The sequence below is a fragment of the Musca autumnalis genome, unplaced genomic scaffold (assembly GCF_047663935.1).
Source record: "Musca autumnalis isolate F117 unplaced genomic scaffold, ASM4766393v1 scaffold_1, whole genome shotgun sequence".
NCBI lineage: Eukaryota > Metazoa > Arthropoda > Insecta > Diptera > Muscidae > Musca > Musca autumnalis.
Window position 1 is genome coordinate 170,624,035 of NW_027411644.1, and position 23,897 is coordinate 170,647,931.

Below are 23,897 nucleotides of genomic sequence, written 5' to 3' on the forward strand. Positions count from 1 at the left end.
AACTAAAATATCACGGGGTACCAGCACACTCAAAAGGATATTGTAAATAGGTTTTTAGAAAAAATATTGCACTAAATGTTGGCGTTTGCCAGTAGATTTCTGTGGGCTACATAGTCAATATACATATCAAATTATGCATAATCGAGAGTACAATTTTGTTTTTTCCTATGATTGGTTTTTGAAATACCCAAGTGCGCGTCCAAGTTAAAGCAAAAATACAAAAAACACCTAAAATCCGGCTTCAAAATGTCAGCATCCATAAAAGGTGGATGCAGTGGAAATTTTGAAAAGTGATACATTAGAAGTGTAATCATAATTTTGTATTCTTCTACTTTTACTTTGGACAGATGTCCGTCATTTGAACGGTTTAACCAGCAATCGAATAGCAATGTAAAAAACCTCGATAGCTTCAACGTGTTTATGCCTATATTTATTCATTTACGCGGTCATAACTTCCACGCAAATTATTTTTTTTTTGCTAAATTTTTTTAGCTTTGTTTAAAAACTCTTAATTTGATCCAATAATAGTCATAGTTACTGGTAAACTACAATAGTTTGTGAATTATAATAGTACAAACCTTGACTTCATGGAAACTACATTTTTTGGCCTTTAATATTTTTTGTTGGACTGACAACATAATCGGTAATAAAAAATATTAATTATTATATACAAATTCAGATATAAAATCTTTATTTTGGCAAAAAATACAATTATATGGGTCAAACACAGAGAAAAAAAAACACATTTCAACCCCTGGAATTGCAATACATTTAAAAAAGTCGTAAAAGGAGCACAAGATTATATATGTATGGGCCGAAAAAGGCCACAAACGTACGTTGAAGGTTCTTCTAGTCAATTTGAATTTCACTATATTTTTTTTTGTTTGGCTAGGAAAATAGATTTCTGAACCATTGTGCGACAGTATATATATATATATATATATATTTTGATACGACAACAAATAATAAGGGCGTTAAGTTCGGCTTGAGAATCCGAAATACTAAGTTATAGCGACTTAAGTAGAAACAAGTAAAAAAAAATTTTAAGTTATGCCTGAACAAACTTTTTATACACTACACCATAAAAAAATATTAAATATTTTTCTTATTTTGTGGCCACTGTAACCCAAATTCCTAAATAAGGTAAGAAATTGTATCAAAAAATTTCTTAAATCGTGGGCTGTATCAAAGTGTAGACCTCTGTTGACAGTTTTTGGTGGAGAAATGTTGTGATCACTGGGAACCTCATATGTAAAATTACAGAGTGCGATCAACACATGTCGCTAAACTCCAGACAATTAACAATTGTTGGTGGAGATATTTTGTGACCTCTAGGAACCTCATACGTCAAATAAAAGGTAGTTCGGTCAGAAAATGTGTTTAAATGTGTATGTAGTACATGGCCTATGTTGATAATTTTTGGTGGAGATGTTTTGTGACCACTGAGAATCCAAATGTTAAATTGAAATAATTCCGTAAAAAAGTAGCTAAAATCCTCAAAATACGAAATTGAAATTACCGGTATATGGGTAAAAATGTAGCAAAAAATACCGAAAAGCAGGAGGTAGCGTTATGTGGGAGCTATGCCAAAACGTGGGCCAATATATCCCATCTTCGAATTTAACCCGCCTATAGAAAATACTATCGGGTGATAAAAATATAGCGATCTAGCTCAATTTTGCGGACACGAGAGTGATAACAACAGACGGACATGGCTATATTGACTCAGAATTTAATCCTGTTCAAGAATATACATATACACCACGGTGCACCTTAACTAACTTTAAATGAAAGGTGCTTACACCTGGGAAGTTTTGGCGGATTCTAAAACTTCAATGTTCATAGTTGAGAAAAATAAAAAAAATATCCGATGAACTTTTACCGCGTTTTATTTAAAAATGCTTCTAGCGATTTTTTCTTGCTTTTTGGATTTTTCTCATCTATGAACATTGTAGTTTCAGAATGTAAGCGGTTTTCACTTAAAGTTAGTTAAGGCGCACCGTGCATGACTTTTTTATAAGGAGGCGATACAGTCAGTGCATTGTCCCAATTTGAACTTCAATATCTCAAAAATGATAAATTCTAGGAAAAAGTCATAAAGGTCAATCTTGTTTTCTTTAGTCACATTACGATACGACTCGCAAATTCCTGGCAACCACCGTGATACTTTATATGGTCGCAAATGATTATTTCAATGCGTTACAAATGGAAAAATAAGCTTAATATTCCCTCCATACTATGGTGAAGGGTATAAAAACTTCACATTGGGCAGTATCGTTTACCTTCAATCTGAGACTTCCTTGTATGAAATTACAGCAACTTCGGTAGATGCCAATTTTTTGTAGACCTCTTGGAAACTTTAATGTCGAATTATTACTTTTTTTTGTATGAAAAAAAAATATATATATAAAATCTCAATATAGCAAAAATCGGGAGGTACCGTTATGTGGAAGCTATACCAAAATGTGGCCCTCAACAATTTTTCGTGGAGTTTTCCTTAACCTTAAATGTGAGATTAAAGCTAATTCATTTGGAAAATGTGTCAAAACCCTTCAGAGTACCGAAAATCAGGCTGTATTTTTCCATGGGGACTATATCAAAATGTGAACCAGTACTGACACATTTCTGGATATAAATTTTGTAGCTTGAAAAACACTACGTACCAATTATCAGCCATTTCTGTGTAATAATGAGGCTAAAACCTTTAAAATACCGAAAATCGGGAGGCACGGTTCTATGGGACCTATATCATAATGTGGACCTGCACCCCTATTCAGTAACTTTTTACAACTTTACTCATTGTTTATTTTACAACAATTTCATTTGTTTGTTTTGGAGTTGTTACAATAACAAAAGAAATTTAAACAATATCGAAAGTTGTTAAAAGTTACAGAATAGGCCTACTGAAGTGACAAATTTCCGAGGGAAAACCAGCCGTTTCGGTGTGATAATGAGGCTAAACCTTTAAATTACTAAAAACCGGTAAGTACCGTTCTATGGAAGCTATATCAAAACTTGAGCCGATTATGTAGCCCATTTTCAATACGAAACATCCTAGGAGTTATGGAAACCTATGTACCAAATTGTACTGCTCTGTCTTTAATATTGCGAGCTGTATCTTGATTTTAACAGACAGACATCTTTATTTCGATTTAGAATTTTATGTGGATCATGAATATATATGTACGTTATAGGGTCTTCAGCGAATATTTCGATGTGTTCCAAATGGAATGAAGAATATAATTATACCCTCCATCTTATGGTGGAGAATGTAAAAAATGCTTACATTTTTTCAGCTTTTTATTAACGTTTTTTCAACTTTTTGTTTATTATCACCCAAAAATTTTATCTTTTAATAAAACTATGTTCCCACAAACATCCCAGAAGGGACAAGGGAGACTTTTCTTCAATGGGTTAACCCCGATTTATTTTGCATATGACATATGACCTAAGTTTTATAGCCGAGTCCGAACATGGCTGAAATCCTCAGGAGATATTGTCTATTTTACGCTGATGGGTAATTCTGTCACCGTTGAAAATGAGATGCGGTCTGTCCTGGTAAAACCAATGCACCATGGTGACACCATAATTAGCTGTGTTTTTGTCGAGAACAAGCTAATCTTTGTCTAGAGCAAGTAGATAGATCCTAAATCGAACGACAGACGTACATCGATAGATAAAACTTCTTTCTATAATCTTTTTCAAAACTAGAAATCGTTGTGAAACACTTCAATTATAAAGAAGCAATAAATTTAATCTGAAATACAATGACCTTGTATTATTATTACACATACGACCCCAAATGTAAATATCACATTTAACAATGCACTTGGCAGCGTATTAGTAATATGTATTAGATTTCTAATTTAAATTAAATCCCTCAAATTTCACATAACTTCCAAATTAATTTTCATGAAATATTTGATTAATTTTATGATAAGCAATTTTCAACTTTACTTTAGGTACCACTATTTATTGGCGACGTGGGAAGAAACAAAAAATAAGCACAAAAATTATACGTCTATACTCTCAGGCAATCAAGTTCCTGGCCCCTGTGTCTGAGACATTATCCTCATCTTTGTTTTTCTTAAAATGCAACATTCATACCTACACTGCGCTGCAAAAAATGTCTGTTAATTTTTTTCGTAGATTTTCATTATGCTTTTTTAAGCTGAATATTTTTTTAGGTTCATTTCTCGCTCTCTCTCATCCACTCTCAACATAGTTACGGAAATCCCGACGGCAAAGTTTAGTTCAAAAAGAACTCCTTGTTTCACAACCCAATGAAATGGCTGTTGAATGGATAGATGGATGGACAAGATGAATGGACGAATGAATGGCGAGTTTTAAGCATGGACAAAATTTTAGCTTCGATGTTGATGAAGAAGGTGAATAAAATTCGGTTTACGAGCGATGAATAAAAAAGCACGAACACAAAAAATTGTTAAAATTAAAATAAAAACTGACACAAAAAACAAGGAATAATTTTTGGCTAGAACTTTTGTGAACAGATTTTTTTGTTGTGATAATGGTGTTTGGTAGTTTTTTGCTCTTGATTTCTGCTGGACTGGGAATGGATTGAGAAATTTTTTCTAATTGAAATTTGTTCAAGTTTCCTCTTTTTGTTTTTGTTGTATTTTATTTCCATTTAGGTTTTTTGCTTTTATTTTTGGCCTTCAGGTTTTTTCCCCATCGTCTAGCTGGCGATGCTAGACATTTTTGTGAATTAATGCGTTTTTTCTGCTGATTTCTTCAACAGGAAGTTAAAAAATATTTGCGAAAAAAAGAATTTGCTCCATAGTATATTGAAATTGGGATGATTTCCAAATGAGAGAAGTAAAAATAAAGTTTTGCATATTTTTGTGTAGCAGACTATTGAGAAATCATTAAGGAAAATTATTAGTTGGCTTTAAGGAATACTCTTTTAAGTAAAAACTTTAATGACCTGTTTCACTAAGACGATTCGAATAAAAATTCATTCGAACTACTACCAAATTTCTGTTTTTTGAAAAATATTTGAATTGTTTTTCTTTTCAATCAAACAAATATAACCTACAACAACAGGAGTTTGGTAGTAATTCGAACGAATTTGAATTAGAATCGTCTTAGAGAAACAGGCCATAAATAAAAATTTTAATACACTTTTAATTGAAAACTTTAAATTTGATAGAAACAGAAAATGATTTAAGAAATTTAATATTATAAAGGTGTCCATCCGTAACTGGTTTGAAATCAATTTATCTTCGGTCAAAAAATGTTGTTATGAAAATTTTAAATTAGTTTTGCTTTATGTCTTTGGAAATTGTATAGACTCTCTTATTGTTAGTGCTTGTAAATGGCTTCTACAGTATAAGAAAAAGTTCCTTCAATATTTTAGAAGCTCCCGCAAATATTTTTCCTGATAAAAAATATTATATATTTGAAATATTTACATGATTTTCTTTTGATAGACCCTCTCTTTCGAAGCGAATACAAATTTATAAGGAAAGAGAGGAAGATGGACGGACGGACACACACTCAATTTAATTATTCTTCTGAGTAAACAAAATTACAAATAAAAGAAACATGACAGTTTTAATGACTCTTGTAAACAGATTTTTTTCTACAGAGGATTGAAAATGTGTAGTTACAAATAGGTCTGTTTTGATATATCCTTTTAAATACTTGATGTGGGGACATTGTTATTTCAATATCAAAAATGTACAATGGATTTTCGAATTGTAAAAGCAAGGTCGGTACAAGCATTGCTAACAGTGATCTTAATCATTGTAAATTTGAACGTTTGAGTTATTTGAAGTGCGATACGATTTACATTTTTGTGTAGTTCAAAAATTGAATAACTTCCACTGAACGTTCAATAACGTGAGGAGATTTTTACGTTACGGAAATACCAATTAATGCTGGCTAGCATTTACTATATAACGCCTTGCTCGCCGTCTTCTGATTACGAGCTGCCTCTATGCTGGGCATAGGCTGTCTATAAATTGTCTCCATCTCATTTACTAATTCTCCATAGCATTTACTAAAGCGATTTAAGCTACTCTGCAAAAATATTATGTTTTCTAGCGGCAGTCTCGTACACCACTTCGTCAAAAAAATCCGTCTAGCAATGTGTGTCCATCCGTCCATATGTTTGTTATAACATTAATCAAACTCAAGGCCTTAATTGAGGAGCGATTGTTACAAAATATTACATAAAGTTCGACTTTAACCTATAATAGACACTAATACATATTGATGCTGATCGCAAAGATTTGGGGGAATAACAATATTTTGAGCAGATTGGGTACGAAATGCCAAAATGTTTTGTTGTACTTCACAGGTCAAAATTCGACCAAAATGTATTTTTGCAAATACATTTTAGTCTATGATAAAGAAAACGCCTACAATGATGATGACGGTCGAATTAACGGGACCCTAATGAACCATACAATTTTTATGAAAAATACAAAACATTTTATGGTATGACCTATATTGTATTGCCAGTCTGCGTACATGTAAGAGGAAATCTGATATACTAGAGGTACCAAATAAAGAATAATCGTGGTGAAATGTAGCAAATCATTGAAGTTGTGTACCCAACTTCCAGGCCAGCGTAATTTAGGCAACATTTTCCGACTACTTCAAACATGTAAAACTTCTCTCTAAGGACACTTTGTTCGGACACGGCGATAAAAATTAGGTCTCATACCATAGAGCTAATAAAAATCAGGGTGCACACATTGATATTCGAGAAGTCTCCCTTATTCCTTCGGGGATGTAACAGAATAGGGCGGTAGGAAAACGCTTACATATTTCCCAAAATGTTCCGACAATATAGAAACTAATAAATATTATCGATTTATTTTTATTTAAAGATTTTATTTTATTTTATGAGGTACATATCCAGTTATTTGCCATATAAAAATCCTCCTTAACGAAGACAGGATACTCAAAATCTTTTTTACTTTTGTCATGGACTGTCCAAATGTAACTCTTCATAAAAACGAAGCCATATATTTTGATACCAAATTTGGAGTCGATTTGGCAATATCAGTATATATGGCTGGTAACTATAATCTCGAACGGAGGAATAGATTTAGTTCAAACTTTGTACAGTCCAGTCCCTCTTCTATATTATAGAAGGGGTATTAAGGTTGTTTCTCTACTTGTAACTCATCGAAATAATCATTTGCGACCCCATAAAATATATATGGCTCATTTACTCACATCTAAAAAATCCAGTTCGAGAAAACGCGATTTAAGTCGGCGATTGAAATTTGAAAAATATTACCATCTTGGACCATCTTTTACAAACAGACAGCCAGACATCAGTGATAAATTTCTGTACAAGATCAAGCATGATTTGAAGTGTTTAGTGCTTCATAAACTCAGAAAACTTTTTTGTTGAATTAAGCCAAACCCGTAGTAAATGAGCTCTAACTCGTTGAGTTTTAGAGATTTGAGCATGAAAAATTGACACAAGATATAGAACGATATGCATTTCAGGTGACGATATTCTTTATCAGGGTAAAATTCTGAGTCTATCTTGCCGTGTTCGCTTGTCGGTTCAAGTTCAAATATTGAATATATCGGTATACGTTTTGGTTTAGCCCTTATGTAACGGAATTTTCGAATTTTAGGTATTTTGAGGATTTTAGCTGCATTTGACTTGAGGTTCCAAGTGGTCACAAAACTTCTCCACCAATAGTCGTCAACGTAGGTCCATGTTTTGGTATGGCCCCTATATGACGTTTCCTCTCGATTTTGCGTTTTTTGAGCATTTTTGCTATATATTTTTACTGAACTACCTGTAATTTGGCATTTAAGGTTCCCAGTGGTCACAAAACTTCTCCATCAAAACTTGTGAACATAGCCCGCGTTGTGGTATAGTCCCCACAGAACAGTACCGCCGGATTTCAAGTATTTTCAAGTTTATTCTGTAACTATGTGAACAGATATAGATATTTAAATCATTTGTTCGTTGTTCTAGAGATAACTTTATAAGCTTCGTCAAATTGAAATTCCATCAAAATTGGCACAATGTTTATAATGTAGTGGGTACTGTTATATGTAGACTGCGGAATCCTATGCAAATGCATATATGGTTAGGATGGTCGTAGAGAAAATCTGATTAGACAGAAACTCGTTTTATTACAAAATAAAACGAATTAGGCCCAGAAATTTTTGCATATTTTGCATATTCTGCATATCGTGCATATTTTGACATATTTGTACATATCTACATAAAAAGAGCATATGCAAAACCATATGCAAAAATATATTCAAGGATTTGTGGTCTAAATATCCTACCAAAATGGCTGAAATTTGGTATTAAGTCTTCGTTAGGGGTATGCAACTTTACAACTGAAATCTGTCCGCATAGGTCCACGTCTTCATATAGGCCCCATAGAACGGTACCTACCGATATTCGGTTTTTTGAAAGTTGTAGCTTCAATATCCCACCGAAATGACTGAAAATTGGTATTTAGTCTTCGTTGGGGGTATAAAACACTCCACCTGAAATTTGTCGGCATAGGTCCACGCCTTCATATAGCCCCCATAGAATGTGACCTCCCCATTTTCGGTATTTTGAAGGTTGTGGCCTCAATATCCCACCGAAATGACTAAAATTTGGTATTTGGGTTTCGTTGGGGGTATAAAACTTCCCACCAGAAATTTCTCGGTATAGGTCCACGTCTTCATATAGCCCCCATAGAACGGTACCTACCGATATTCGGTATTTTGAAAATTGTAGCCTTAATGTCCCACCGAAATGACTGAAAATTGGTATTTAGTCTTCGTTGTGGGTATAAAACTTTCCACTTGAAATTTGTCGGTATAGGTCCACGCCTTCATATAGCCCCCATAGAACGGTACCTCCCGATTTTCGGAATTTTGAAGGATGTGGCCTTAATATTACACCGAAATGGCTGAAATTTAGTACTTAGTCTTCATTTGCAGTATTAAACTTTCTTCTAGAATTTTTTCGGTATTGGTTCACGTCTTCATATAGCCCCCATAGAACGGTACTTCCCGATTTCTGGTATTTTGAAGGAGGTACCCTCAACATCCCTCCAAAAAGGCTGAAATACGGTATTAAGTCTTCGTTGGGGGTATAAAACATTCCACCTAAAATTTGTCGGCTTAGGTTCAGGCCTTCATATAGCCCCCATAGAACGATACCTCCCGATTTTCGGAATTTTGAAGGTTGTGGCCTTAATATTACACCGAAATGGCTAAAATTTAGTACTTAGTCTTCATTTGCAGTATTAAACTTTCTCCCAGAATTTTTTCGGTATAGGTCCACGTCTTCATATAGCCCGCATAGAACGGTACCTCCCGATTTCTGGTATTTTGAAGGATGTGCCCTCAATATCCACCCGAAATGGCTGAAATTCGGTTTTAAGTCTTCGCTGGGGGTATAAAACTTTCCAACTGAAATTTATCGGTATTGGTCCACGTCTTCATATAGCCCCCATAGAACGGTACCTCCCGATATCTGGTATTTTGAAGGATGTGCCCTCAATATCCCTCCAAAAAGGCTGAAGTTCGGTATTAAGTCTTCGTTGGGGGTATAAAACTTTCCACCTAAAATTTGTCGGCTTAGGTTCAGGCCTTCATATAGCCCCCATAGAACAATACCTCCCGATTTTCGGTATTTTGAAGGTTGTGGCTGTGGTTATACATTTCACTATTTTATTGACTTGTCTGAAGAGAATTTTAAACAGAAAAATTGTACACATAGACATTTTTGTACCTATTATTGAAATATTTGTTGCATAAGAAAATATGTAAAATGCATAAATTTTGCATATGCAAAAATTTATGCATTTTGCATAATTTTGCATATGTCATATGTTTCGATTGCAATGTAATCAGAAGCCAAAAATATGCCCAGTCCCAAAATTTGACATGAATCGGACCAAAAATAGGGGTTGCATAAAATTCCGCTGTCTAGTTATATGGCAGCTATGCGGAAACATGGATCCATGTCCACAAATTTTTGTATGAAACTTTCCTAAGCCCCAAAAAGTTAATTATTATAATTTAGTGAAAAAAAATGTGTGACTCTAGAAAAAATTTGTCAAATTATATTTAAATCTATTCGGATTTGATTATTATATTTTCGGCGTATTTAATGTATTTATAATTGTACACGCTATGTACACCCAATTTCGATAAAATTTTGAATTTGTGACGATATTTGGCCACAAAATAAATTTGCCAAATTATATCAAAATCGGTTAGGATTTGTATATTGCTCCCATATATACATATTTTTGTTCGATTTGGCGGTATATCTGTAAAATTTTGATGATGAAATTATATTGAAATCGGAATCGAAGTCATATTTGGGTATAGCGTCTGTATTTGGGTATATGTAGCTTCTGTATTTTCTGGCTGTCTAATTTTAATGGAATTTAGAAAATGTGACGAAATTTGGTCTAGAAATAAGTTCGCCAACTTAATTTGAAAACGGTTCAGATTTGGATAAAGCTCCCATTTTTTTTTGTCAATTTCATAAATTTGATGCCCCTTACACTTCATGTCCAATTTTGACAAAATTTGGACTGGAAATATGAATGCCAAATTATTTTGAAAACAGTCCAGATTTCGATAAAGCTCCCATATACATATGTATGTATGTATATTTTCGGTTCATTTCATATATGTACATATTTGTCGCACTGAATTGAATTGGACAGATATTTTGATGAAATTTGGAAAATGTGATGGAAACTGATCAAGAAACACTTTCGCCAAATTATATGGAAATCGTGGTGGGGTATTAAACTAGGCCTGTGAACCCAACTACATACATATTTTGAGATTGTGTTTGTTTGAAAATACAAATATTTTTCCTAGTATCCCAACATACAATATCATTTTATAAAAACCAAAACAAAAAATATTTGTAAAAATGTTCTGCTTCTACAAGAGAAGCCTACAATAAGCGTACATATTAAGTATTTTCCGTGGGATACCGTTTAGATTATTTTCTAGTTATTACACATGCAGTTTAAAACTTTTTTGTAATATTATTTCAAGTAATTTTAGTATGCTGGGTTGTCTTTTGCCATAGAAAAAAATGTGTATTGAAAATTGTCATTTCAAAAACAAAAGCTCTCTTTTTTAATTGTGTGAGTGAGCAAATTGACATACACCGACAGCAGAAGGACGCCCTTTGAACAGCCCTATTCAGACTAGTCTTAAATCTATTGCAAATTTTGAACAATTGTATTGTTGAGGGTACCTATTACGCTATTTCATGAAGTAATAAATATTTTAATATTATTTAAATAAATTGTCTTGGATATGTCCATTAGACGGACCAAAAAATTCGTTAATTCCTAAATTTGTTCTATTTGATCCAAAAACCTTATGAGTAAATAACAGTTTTTGCTGGTTCATTTTTGTGGCTAAAAACCGTATTAAAAAAAAAATGTAAAAATCGGCTCAGATTTTGATATAGCTCCAATACGCCGATTTTACAATTTTTTTGTAGGATTCGTTTATTAGCCACAATAAATCCACATTAATCCGGCTTTTAGAGAATTTTCGTGAAAATGTACCGTTGATCCCATACAAATTGCTATGGAAACAAAAAATCGCCCAGATGGTACAGGTTAACATTAACCGATAGCCATAAAATTTCATATATCAGATTCTTGGATTAAATGGAAAAATATACCATTGTTGTGGTTAAAACCCGAATCCAACAAAAAATTGTGAAAATCAGATCAGATTTTGATATATGTAGCTCCAATACGTCGATTTTACAATTTTTTGTAGGATTCGTTTATTATCCACAATAAATTCACATAAATCCGGCTTTTAGAGAATTTTCGTGAAAATGTACCGTTCATCCCATACAAATTGCTATGGAAACAAAAATCGCCCGGATGGCACAGGTTAACGTTAACCGATCGCCATAAAATTTCATATATAAGATTCTTGGAAAATTAGGGGGATGGAGTTCCAAAAAAACTATTTTGTACATATATTGACCACACATGGCGGAATATACTTTCAAAGCCTAACATATTGTGCTATATTGTGTTTAAAATCCCCATCTCTGGGAATAATATTTGCAAAATCCTTTTGATGCTTCGGAACATACCAATCCTTGATCGTGAAAATGCATCCATCCAACGGCAGAACCGACTAGGACTATTGGCAAATAAGACTATTAGAAAAAAATATTTTTAAAATGTCGCCAATTTAGCTTGATTTGTGTGTATAATTTCCACTTCAATAAAGAAACTCCCACGATATTCGCTATTTTGCAGAACAGAGGTTTAAATTTTATCACAATGAGATACATTTACAATTCTTGATAGATTGAATATTAAATCGAGGTTTTTGTTCTCAGTTGAATTCTTTAGCCGATGAAAATCGGTAACATTAAACACACACAATTATTAATTAAAGGTTTTCAGATAAACTGTTGGACTTAACGAAAAATTCCGTTAAATCATAACGAAATTTGAATTTTGGTGTTATCGATTTTTTTTCAGTAAAAAAAGGATGAAATGCAAACATCACCAAATTATGTAAGATTAATATCTCCATTATTTATATTCCAAACTGATAATGTATGCAGAGGGATCAGGGATTGAAATGAATACGTGTGGGCATGGCAACCAGCGCTAACCTAACAATTTTTTACAATTTTATTGAAGTCTTTTTTAATTTAACACTGTCCATTGATTTTTCTCTGATCTTCGCAGATTCTCTTCTGTAGAGTTCTGAAAGTAATCAATCTTCTCATAGGCCAACATTTTTTACATAAGATAGACTTAGATCTTCACATCACTTAAAGATTTGTTTTAATATACGTGAATCGCATATTTATATATAAATATGTGGCTGTTTTTACATATATTTTGTATATGTACTCGTATTTTTATTTCACATTTTGAGATATCAATATTTTGTATAATAAAGCCGGAATTTTCTTTCGATTTTCAATCTTGTTGGTATCTTTAAACATAGCATTTCTTATTCCTTGGAGTATATTTTTCACTATTATTCTAAACGGACACAATTTATATACAAAAATCTAACTATTTTATAAGAACATAGCGACACATTGTATGATCGTTTCTTTTATTTTCATAATTTTTAGACTTGCAACGTTTTATTTAGGCGTGTCAATTAGTAACGATATAATTTTTTTTTTTTCAAAATTGCACACATATGGAAGATTTACATTTGTGGGAGTGTACACTAATGATTGGGCGTTCGTATAATAAATACAGCGCATTGTTTAGATTGGCTTCATTAAATATTTTTTTATCTGAAGTAATTGAAGATTTGTTGTTTTGTTCTTTATGAACTTCTAATACTTTCACAGTCACATTTTCATATTTTCTTAACTTTCGTTATACTAATTCATGACATGTATTTTGTTCCATGTTTATTTTGTATTTTGTTTTAAATATAAGTATGTGTTAATATTGGTTTATAGTTGATATTTTTTGTGAATTCTTAATTATTTTCAATTTTTTTTTATTTTTCCACTTTATGTACATTTGTTGATGCATTTTCTTATTTTGATTTTTTTTGATTTGTCATTTTTATTTTTTTTGTTAACATGCTTGACAGTAACCTTGGTGTCACTTATATGTTTTCATTTTATTATAAAAAATTTCCGCTTTTTCTTCCAAAAAAAAAAAATTGCACACACCCACTAAATTGAGCACAATTAAGAATGTAACACGAATGCATTTACGCACATTATACGTTTAAGCAGAATATACCAAATAATTTTATTGGACGTGGTAATGTGAAGAAAAACTATTTTTTGGTGATATTTTATGTACATTTTTTTAAATATTTTTATTTACACAATTATTTTTTTTGTAAATATTTTAATAAATAAAATTGCATTACATTGAATGATATGAAAACAAAAAAATCCAGAAACACAAAAAACTTATTAAACACAGTAATAATAAGAAAAATTATTATTATTTAGAAAATTATTTTTTTAAAAACAATAACATTTGACAATAATTATATTGAACAAAAGAACTGAACGATGTAATAAAGAACGCATGCAGTTACAAGTCTTATTACAAGAACGCGCGTAATGTTGTTGGAGCGTATTTTAGCGGCGAGCAAGTGAGCGCGTAATGCAACGATTGCGAACTAAAATGAAAACGATGTAAAAAAGAATCATGGCAATAACGTTAAAACGCGTTAAATTTGACAAATAGCAAAAAAGTTGAAGAAGGCAGAAATGCACAGAGGAGAAACAGAACACAGAACAGACTTCAGAACATGGACAGAACACAGACCAGAACAGAACAGAACAGCACACCACAACAGAACCGACGACAACGACAACAACGAAGAAAAGTAAAGCATGTAAGTGAAAATTTCACAAACATTCACACGACAGAAATCCAGCAACGACGACGGCGACGACGACACAACACCATCAGCGGACGAAATCGAAAAAAACCCAACCGGGAGATGTAAAAAAAGGAAAAACTATGAAGACCGAAATGCAAAAAACAACATTCAATACGCACACAGATACACTTGCAATTACGTTTACATTATTGGTTATTAATATTATTATTAACATTAGTGGTGTAGTTGTTGTTCTGATAAAAATGCACTTTTGTTGTTGCTACTTTTTTCCATATTTTTTTTTGCGCACTCACACATGCATTTTTTGGACATTTCTAGAGAGTCGGCTCTCGGTGAGAAAATTTTGAAATTTGAAACTTTTTTCTGGTCTAGTAGACTAATTGTCAAGCTGTGCTTATTAATTTGATATTTGGTTTCAAAAACAAAATGAAATTTCTCTGAGAACATTGTCGGTATATTAAGTCAAAAATGTTTGGTCTACAGATGGAAGATTTGTGTCCAATAAAAAATACTGTTAATAACAACCAAAGAGAAAGAAATTAATTAAACTATTATAATTAATAATTACTATTGGTAGACGCGATCGGACGCTACTCGGATCGACTCGGGCCGCGTCCGAAAATGCGTTCCGTTGCATGTCGGATGCGTTGTGTTTATGCGACTAACGACGCCGAAGTCATTTGCAAAATTATATCACACACAGAACCCACAAACCAATACAAGAGGGCCAAAACATATTGACACACACACACACATACGGACTGACACTCAAAGGCTTACTCACTCCATATAACAAGAACCACCGCCAGCAGTAAGCAGCAACAACAACAACTATGGACACGGTGACGTATCAGCTTCACATACATGGTACGCAGCAGTGGCGATGGCAGGCAACGCGGCAAAAGCCACGGCCAACCTTTAACATGAAGTTCTATTCTGTTCTGTTTTTAAAATCACCACTGACTCGCAAACACACACACACACACACAACTCTATAGAAAATTTGCACCCATTTGTAAGCCACCACGACGTCAACGTCACACATTATCGTTAAAAAACTGCATTGGTTTTTTGTTGCAACCGTGCAGTAACTGCGCTGCAAGTGCAGCAACGTCGCAGCTCTGTTTACCATGTTTTTTATGCAATTCTTTTGTCTCAGTTTCGCTAAAAAACACACACACACGTACACAGATAGCAGTGCGCGCCATTGAATACAACAACAGCATGAAACCATCATCACCCCATCATCAACAGGCAGGCAGGCATGCAACATTCTCAGCAATGCAATGGAAACACGGAGAGAGCGATATACAGGCCACAAAAACAAACCGAGCAACATTATCAACAATAACATTTCCTAGTTGTAAAGCTCGCTCAGTAGGTGATGATGGCATTTGTTTTAGTGTGTGTGAGGAAATTTAGAGGACAACAATCACCAACACCACCACCACCTACCTCATCAACCCAATAATTCTAGATTGTTAAGACTAAAGAGAATACCAACACATTCTTAAGTAAAATAGTAAATAAATGAAAGAAAAAACAACTCAAATTACAACAAGTGAGCCAGCCAATGAGTGAGTGAGTGGAGTTCAAGCAGCAGTAACTATTTTCTCCCAAGAGATAAGCACCCCTTCAAGTTACTTGAGCCACCCCGCCACATGTGCCGCCATGCAACACACAACGGCACATCGACAACTAAATGTCACACACAACACAATTTCATTAATAGACTATGAAGCCGGTAGGTGGGTATTCTCTCGTTTATGGCAACCGCGTGTAAATGTTTATTTTGATTCTAAATTCTCATTTTATATTCAACACCATCAACCATATGCTAACAACCAATGTTACATTCAAACCATGTTGCATGTTGCCTTGCAACTTGGTTTGTTGCACATTCCACAATTTTGAGAGTTGTAAACAAACTCAATGTGAGTGGGTTCTGAGTTATTTCCGAAAGAAACAAGCCATAACATATTGGCAAAAATAAAAAAATCACATTCATGGCCACAGGTTGTTTCTTTGAAGTCGTAAGAGAAAACATGAAGTAGTTTGTAAGAGACTGATGTAGGTTTCAGAAATCTTCACAAAAGAAATGAGGGTGGGTATTTTTGTTTAGAAATTAGTACGTATATGAAAGTAAATTGAATTTAAATAACACTGTAGAACAAAATTAAACTTTTTTTAAAATTACAAGAAACCCCGTGTAAATTATGAAAGAGGGCCGAAAAATAGAAGACACGTGTATCTGTATTTTGAGATAACCTAAATAGAGGGGTCCAATATTTCGCCTTTTGAAATATTTTGGAAATATTCTTAGTAAGATTCATCGTAATCCTTGCATTTTAGGTATATAGTGTCTTTGACAATATTACTGAGAATGTTCTGTAGAATATATTAAGCCTCTAACGTCTCGCCAAAAGGGTCTTTTTGGTCACCTTTTTAATAAAGTTTTTAAATCTTCTTTAAGGGTGGGTCACACAAAAATGTGCGCCATAAGATTTTTCTGCAGATCTCAGAATACACCAAACTGAAAAATCTAAACTAAGGGTAGAAAATGTAAAAAAAAAAAAAGAATAAAAACTCATTTTAGGTTTAAAATTTTTCCGAATTGGAAAGAAAGAAAGTGCCAAAGACGAAAATATTCTTCATCAAATTTAAATATAAGTTTCCTAAGACATGAAATCTGAATATATAATATTTATTACTAGTTGAATATCTGAATCAATTTTAATAAAAAAAAACCCGAAATTTGTTGTTAAATGTTTTGCATGCAATTATTTTGCAGATGCTAGACATATGACGACAAATGAAAGAAAATAAAAACAAACCCCTCTAAATTTGACAAACCCCGCAAACGTTTTAAGGACCATGATCTGCGAATCCGCACCTGGGATCTTCGCACTCTTTATAGAGATGCAGATGTACTTGAAAAGTACAAGGCCGACATTACTGCCATACAGGAAAAACGATGGATTGGGAAAGGCGTCACAACAACACCTAAAGGTGACGCACTGTATTATAGCCGCCATGACACAAAACATGAGTTTAGTTGTGGATTACGGAAACGCAAGTCGGTTTTCGAGTAATCGATTCATCAATTTTCAATCATCCCAGTGAATGAAAGACTCGTAAAATTTCGTCAGCATCATGCTCCCACTGAAGACAAGGACAAGCAGACCAAAGATATATTTTACTAGCGCTTAGAAGAAACTTATGACCGTTGCCCTGCCCATGACATTAAAATTATTGTAGGCGATTTTATTGCCACGATTGGAAAGGAGAGAATCTTTGGCCCAACACTCGGGAAATTCAGTCTCCACAGTGAAACATCTGACAATGGAATGAGACAGCTGCAAAAAACATGGTAGTTAACAGTACCAGATTTAAGCATCTCGATATTCATAAGGGCATCTTGTTGTCTCCAGATCAAAGAACAAGTAATCAAATTGATCATGTTGTGATACGAGTAGATCGAAGACATTCATCTAGCTTGTTGGATGTACGATCGTTCCGAGGAGCAAACATAGATTCGGACCACTACCTTTTTGCAGCAAAGGTACGTACCCGTCTAAACGTTGCAAATAAGGCACGAACAGATACAATGCGAAAGTTGGACATCGATAGGCTGCAAATACGACAGATAGCCACAGCATATTCTACTCAACTAGCCCAATTGCTTAATGAAAGCACTCCTGGTCCCGATAACATATCAGCACAATGACAAAATATTGCCCACTCCACACAATAGCCGCAAAATCCATACTTTGATATCAGAGACCTCCATCAAGGAATCGAAGGCATGACCAGGAGTGTCGTGCTGCTACCGAAGAGAAAAATGCGGCATATAGGGCTACTCTACAATCAGTAGCAATGCGTAGCACGCAGAGGTATCGGGAGAAAAGGAGAGAAGAGAAACGTCTTTTCCGGGGGAAAACGGTAAGGTAATTTGGTGACTAATACAGATAGTGTGCTCAGGATATGGAAGGAACATTTTTCCAAACTGTTGGTATCCGATAGTAGTGAAGACGGCGAATATACCACAGATCCAGTCCCAGAAGGTGGTATTGAAGGTATACCGTCCAGCCAAGATGAGGTAAAGACAGCAATAAACCGGCTGAAGAATAATAAGGTGTATTCAACAGCTAGTTAGCACCATCTGGCAGGAAGAACGAGTACCCGACGATTGGAACGTGAGCATCCTGTGCCCTGTCCACAAGAAAGGAGATAAGACTGTATGCTCTAACTATAGGGGCATAAGTCTACTCCCTATTGCCTACAAGATAGTGTCAGGTTTATTGTGCGAACGACTAAAGCCTATGGTCAACGAAATAATTAGGCCATACCAATGCGGCTTTAGACCTGTCAAATGCACCATTGACCAGATAGTTACCTTGCGGCATATCCTGGAGAAGACCCAAGAGTTGCAGATCGACACCTACCACCTTTTCGTCGATTATAAAGCAGCCTTCGGCAGCGCCCTACGTTCAAAGTTATTCTAAGCCATGTCTGAATTTGGTATCCCTGCAAAGCTCATTGTAGAATGACAGTAACTGATATTCAGTTAAAATAGGAAAGAACCTTTCCGAAGGGTTTAGTACTGGAAAAGGTTACACGAGATGCGAAGGTCAGGTTCGGTAAAGGAAGTAACTGATACCTTTGCAAAAGTCGAAAGGGAAGCTGCTAAAGTGGGTCTGGCGGTAAACGGGGAGAAGAACAAGCTGATGTTGTCGACGCGCAATGCGTTAATAGAGATCGGACCAACTCTTGACGTTGGCTCCTATAATTTTGAGGTAGTAAGGGACTTCGTCTAACTTTGCACCGTCGTAAACACAACCAACAGCATAAGCTGTGAAATACGAAGAAGAATAGTGTTGGCCAACAGATGCTACTTCGGGCTGAGTAAGCAGTATAGGAATAAAGATACATCTCGTCAAACAAAAACAGCGCGTTACAAAACACTGATAATACCCGTGCTGATATATGGTTCAGAAGCCTGGGTACTTGCGCAATGAGACAAGGCAGTGCTTGGTATGTTTGAGAGAAATATTCATCGAAAAATCTATGGACCAATCTGCGTTGACGGTGAATATCGACGTCGTATGAACCACGAGCTGTATCTGCTATACAACGAAATCCGTATAGATAAACGTATCGAGATGCAACGATTGCGTTGGTTAGGCCATATCATAAGAATGAGCGATGATGCGATGCTGAACCCGCAAAAAAGGCGTTTAAATACGTCCCACATGGCGGTGCACACAGGCAGGCCTAAACGTAGATGGAGCAAACAAGTGGATGAAGAAATGAAAAAGCGCGGCATTACAGAAAGCGAAGCAACATACAGAGAGAATTGGAGATCTTTTCTTAGTTCGGCTAATGGAAGAAATGTTCTGTAATGGGCCAGCTAAGTAAGTAAGTAAGTATATGATGTCAAAGAATGAAATAATTCACGTAAATTTTCACTATAAATCTCAGAATAAATTATATATGTATACATAACGGATTTTTAAAAAATTACAGTAATATCTGGGATAAAACAACAAGGAATTTTATGTTGGTTTCCTTTTTTGCTAATTTCAAATTTTTCAGATTTGAACCAAAATCTCACATAAACGTCATTTTTTGAGGTGAACGTCAAAGAAAAAAGTGTCCCGCACTTCATTTTAATGTATGTTTCTAAGGAAAAGATATCTGTAAACATAATATTGCCAAAGACCTAAAGCGCAAGGATTACGAGGAATCGTACTCAGAATATTTCAAAAACAGTTCGTAAAGCTAAATATTGGACCCCCATATTTAGGTTACTTCCCGACGTAATCTTTCAAAATCTGCCCGATTTAACCTGTAATTATTTTTTGGGTTGTACAGTGTATTCGTTTGTGATCCAGGATTTACTTTGGAAACTAAGTACATTGCGTCGTGCAATAATTGAAGGCATAACAATCATAAAAGCTTTAAAGTAATATGTACAGTTATACAACAAAATGAATGCAAACTATGAGTTAAAAAAATATTTTCAATTAAAAATTACAACAAGACATTTTTTTTAATAAAGGTTGGGTTTTTTATACATATGAGTGTCTTGGCCTGTTTAGGACAATAAATGCAGAAATAACAACAACAACCAAAAGCTATAAATTTCACTGCCGCCGAATTGACTGAGGAATTGACTGAGGAATCATCAATGGACTGCCACATCAACAATTATATTTTTGTGTTCGTGTATTTTTTCACAATGAAAGCGAAAATATATCCTGGAATGATTGCTGGTTCGGTCCTTGGTGAGATAGAGAAGAACCTCGGACCATGAGGCAGATCCACATTCATCACATGCCGACATCGGTAAGATGTAATGGATGAATGGAATGGGGGCACTTCCGAGGCTGCTCTGGTCTTAGCCGCTTTCAGGACTACCGCGATGGGAGTTATGTTGATGCTTGCTACGCCAGATCATCTCCAAGTGTGTTCCCAACTTCGTCGTCAGATTCATCGTCGTCGTCATCGGAATACGAGACACCACCACAGTCTCCACAACAATAACAACCGCAACATCTAACGCTACTTGTTGTTGTTCAGCGCACTGAAAATGCGTCGTTCATGCAATTCAATTGCAACGGTCTCCGTAACAAAGTCGAGGAAATTGTAGATTTTATGAGTCGAAAGAACATCATGGAAATAAACTCAGCGTCACCTCTAACTTGCAGTGTTGCGGTGATTACAATGTTTTGGGGAAGGATCGTATAAGAAGCGGATGAGGAGGACTTGTCCTCCTTATACACCAGTCTACCCAGTACAGACCTATCTTTCTAGAGCTTGACTCTAGCGAACCATACATGAAATGTATGAGGTAAGCAGAAAAGTTTGTGTGTGCCCTGCGTTATATGCCCGACATTAATTCGCTTTTAGATGGCAATAAGCCGTCTGGAACGCAATAACCGTCTAGCATTCCACTCCTGGCAACGACCAGAGGGGTACAGCTATTTGCACGGCGAAAAAATGCGCGGATAAGAGGATAAGAGGAGATTATTACAGCTCGCCAATCATCACCATTGTGTCACCCGATCTGATAAATGGCAAACCATTTTTCATTTCCCTTGGCTCAGCCCATCTTCCGACCATCGCACACTGGTCGAAACCACTGATCTAGCGGCGCGAAAGTAAAAAAATCGAACTATAAAATTGCGAAATAATTTCCATTGTGTCGATTACAGACACTTTGCAGACAAAGATTTTGTTTTTTCGTTTTTGTTGTTGTAAATATTTACTCAGTTATTCACTATCAAATAAAAGAGTTTTTGTTGCATCCGATTTTAAAAAATTGTAGCAAAAAAATTAACTTCATATTTGTTTAAATGTTAAATAAATCCGTAATGAAACTGGACAAGATTAATTTTTAATTAATAACAGAGGGTGTGTTTTGAATTATAAAAATTAGTTTGGGGTCTGGAGGTACTTAGTTATATAGCAATAAATTTTCAAAAAATTTATTTTTTTAGTGTTTTTATGGGTTGTACGCGCTTGTTCCATAGATTGCATCTTGTAAACTTGGCTGAACTTAGGTTCGATTATTTTTTGGGAAATGAAATTGGACTCTCTGGATACGGATTAACCACATTAGGGCTGCAAATATTTGCAAATCTTTTGATGACTGCACTTTTAAAATAAGGGATTTTGTGGACCTTTCTTGAGAAATGTTTGCAAGGAGGAGTTCTACCCCCGGAGACACTATAATACCATCTTATAGCTAAATATGTTATTAAATATGGGATAACAAGTAAAAATTCAACGAATCGGGGGTACCATAAAAGGGGCTACATCGAAACATAAATCCGTATTGAAAATGTTTTGTAAGAAGATTTTATACGCAGTGAGAACACGGAATGCAAAATTACAGCCAAGTTGGTTTAAAAATGTGGTCATGATATCCAAAATACCTTAAAGTAGGAGGTACGGTTACACGGGGGGCTATATCAAAACGTGCACCTATGTCCATAATTTTTGGTGGAAATATTTTGAGACCACTAGAAACCCTAAGTACCAAATTACAGCTAATTTGCTACGAAACTGTGGCTTAAATCCTCAAAATACCGAAAATCGGAAGGTACCGTTATATGGGGGCTATCAATTCGTTTGCAAGTTATTAATTTCGCGCCGCTAGATCAGTGCTTTCGACCACCGTGCATCGTCTCTGCTAACATACCACCCTACTTCGTAACCTTTGAAAAGCGATTCTCTAACTCATTTGTTGAGTTACCGACAAAAATCGATTAAATTAAAATTCTTATAATTTCGGTAATTAACGATATTTTTCGGTGCCACAGTGCCGCAATGGTATGCACACCCGCCTTGCACGCTTAAAGTCGTAGGTTCGATTTCCCGTCCAGGTAACGTCAAATTTTCAACGGTGACAAAATGGCGCCATAGGCGTTTTTACTCAGGATGTATGGACTTGCCCCTGATAAAACTTGTACCTTCGTAATGGGGGTAGCGAATAAAAGTTGCTACAACAAAAATCAAAGCGATTAGAGAGTAGGTCCTAAACTGAACATTTCCCAAATTTGGAGATACCAGAAATAGTGGACCGATAGAGTCCATATTGAAACCTCGTCTATAACTGAAAGAAACTTCGTCTGCGCACAATTTTTCCGAACATTTTTAAACTTTTGTGGGGGAGGTGCCTGAAGGAGTGGACTGATATGGCTCATCTTCGAACAAAATATTATTGACCTAATCGATTAATCCGTTCGAGAGTTAACGTGCGCTCCAGCCAGCCAGACAGCTAGATGGACGGACATTGCTAAATCTACTCCAAATTGTCTGAAAAGGATTTCGTTCAAACATACTTGGGAACTAAAACTATTCCCAGCAAAAAAAGTCCTCCCAAAATAATGGGTTTTTATAGTATTTTTTGGTAGTCGTAACTACTTGCAAAACCCCCTACTAACCCATTATTTTAAAAAGGGCATGTCACACTGAATAACTAGTTATTCTATAACCAATATAACCACTAGAATACTAGTTATTTTATGACCACTGGAAGTTGAAAAATAAGCTATAAATTAAAAAAATTATATTTTCTATTTTTAGAACAGTTGAGGTGGAATTTGTTTTCAATTTCAACACACTTCATATTTTATTTTTTTTACTTTGCCCTCTCCCGGTTTTGAATACACAAGCTCTGTGCCTCCGTACTCATTACTGAGTAATGCGTAATATAAGTAGTTATTTTTGTATACATTACTTTGTAATGGGTAGACAGCGGAATTTTATGCAACCCCTATTTTTGGTCCGATTCATGTCAAATTTTGGGACTGGGCATATTTTTGGCTTCTGATTACATTGCAATCGAAACATATGACATATGCAAAATTATGCAAAATGCATAAATTTTTGCATATGCAAAATTTATGCATTTTACATATTTTCTTATGCAACAAATATTTCAATAATAGGTACAAAAATGTCTATGTGTACAATTTTTCTGTTTAAAATTCTCTTCAGACAAGTCAATAAAATAGTGAAATGTA

General features: G+C 34.8%; 1 protein-coding gene across 10 annotated transcripts in view; it reads right to left on the bottom strand.

Annotated features, from left to right (window-relative positions):
• The window catches only part of Eip93F (Ecdysone-induced protein 93F), a 561,454-nt gene that overhangs the window by 232,574 nt on the left and 304,983 nt on the right, over positions 1-23,897 (bottom strand). Inside the window, exon 1 of one of the 10 annotated variants that reach the window (XM_073958918.1) lies at positions 14,933-15,155. The exons of 2 other annotated variants lie outside the window; for them this stretch is intronic. The gene's annotated coding sequence lies outside the window, so the exon portion shown is untranslated. Of the gene's footprint in view, positions 1-13,832; positions 15,156-23,897 lie in introns of those variants that run through there. 7 more of the 10 variants (XM_073958924.1, XM_073958917.1, XM_073958923.1 and 4 more) reach the window with 7 other exon arrangements.